The sequence below is a fragment of the Chlamydotis macqueenii genome, chromosome 3, assembly GCF_036417535.1.
Source record: "Chlamydotis macqueenii isolate bChlMac1 chromosome 3, bChlMac1.mat, whole genome shotgun sequence".
NCBI lineage: Eukaryota > Metazoa > Chordata > Aves > Otidiformes > Otididae > Chlamydotis > Chlamydotis macqueenii.
Genome location: NC_141558.1, coordinates 116,647,716 through 116,649,352, shown reverse-complemented (window position 1 = coordinate 116,649,352; position 1,637 = coordinate 116,647,716). Strand labels below are relative to the sequence as shown.

General features: G+C 46.1%; 1 pseudogene; it reads right to left on the bottom strand.

Annotated features, from left to right (window-relative positions):
• Positions 1-481: 481 nt before the first annotated feature.
• LOC147601447 (short coiled-coil protein pseudogene) lies at positions 482-929 on the bottom strand (annotated as a pseudogene).
• Positions 930-1,637: the final 708 nt, after the last annotated feature.

Sequence of the window (1,637 nt, the reverse complement as noted above, 5' to 3'; positions counted from 1 at the left end):
TTTTGTAAAGTAGGGGCCCATTGGAGTATTGCTGGATTTTGATATGTTAGTGCTCACATGATTACACCACACAGTATCATTGCAATATATAGTTACAGTCATTACTCCTCTGGTAACATTAGCTCCTGATTAGTTAAAAAATAGATCTTCTTTCTGTGACTGATGTCCATGGAGCTGCCACACAGCTTGTTAACACTCCAATGAATGCAAGGCAGCTTGGAGCGCTGGTCGTACCCATCATGCAGGGATCCACTTGTTTATTGCTCCTGTAGAGACACAAGCATATCCTTTTCCCCACGTTATAAGAGGGAATGGTCCTTCCCAATTACCTCTTTCCAGATTCTTAGCCATCACTGGAGCTCGCCCTCGGATGGCATCATGTACAGTAGATGAAACTAAGGTATTTCAGCTCATGTAGCCTATGTCAATTAAAACAAAAAAAGGCAGCAGCAATACAATGACATAATCTGTGAGTCAACCCTTACTTCCTTTTGCTTTTTGTGTCAGTTGTTTGGAAAACACTAGACGCTGACATCAGATTTTCTATATACTGTCCAAGAGCTTGGTTTTCTGATTTGAGTTTCTAGTTTTCTTCCTTAACAGCATCTACTCATGCTGAGAGATCTTCAAGTGTGTGCTGCAGTTCCAAAACTTGATTAATAAGCCATGCTTTCTCTTCTAATTCCACCCAATTCTCAGCCTCAACAGCATCCATGTCAGCATTCATCATTGTAGAATGGGCTCTTTCCACTTTTGAAGAGAGTATTCCTCAGTGATGCTCTGCCGCCACGACCACCTCCCTACCAGCTGCGACCCAGCCCTGCCGCAGCTCTGCCTGCACCTCCTCACCGCACCTGTGCTGCCAGCCCTGCGCTTCCTCGGGTGCCTGACTCAAGGGTTGTGACTCGCTTATGCCCATCCACACATGCGGCTTCTGAGGAGTGTTCCGGGGAGCATTTGTTGTCTGAACACACCTCCCTGTGGCACTCAGCTTGCGGTTTCCCTGATTGTGGGATCCTGGCAATTCTTTGCCATTCTTATCAAATTTTGAGTTACGGTATTCCACATAATATCTCCCCTTCTTACATGGGGAGTATATTTTGGGACTTCTAGGGCAGTCCCTTTGCAAATGCTCCGGCTGCCCGCAGCTATAACGTCTTCGAGGTTGGGATGCCCCCAGTTGACAAGCAGCAAACGCTTGAGCCATCGTCTGCATTTGCCATTTGTGCGTCCCTACCACATTACACACCTCTATCATTTGAGCTATTGAGGCACCAGGATTTGCTGCCAGTAAAGCACATAATAGCCTTTTACAATCTTGGTTTGCATTAGCAACTGCTAAGTGTTTTAACAATACAGATCGAGCTTCTGCATGATCTACCTGGCGTTCTAAAGCCTCATTTAAATGAGCTACGAACTTCATATAGGGCTCTGTAGCCTCTTGCTTTATGGTTGCAAAGGATTTTGTCACACTACCACTCCCATCAGGGAGGATTAAAAGGGCCCGTAAAGCAGCATTCTGACTCTGTAATAAAGCCTCACGGATGATTCGTAGCTGCGTGTCATGTAGCACAAATGCACCCTCTCCCATTAGTGCATCAGTCCCAACACCATACAAAGGGTCACCCGGCTGCAGG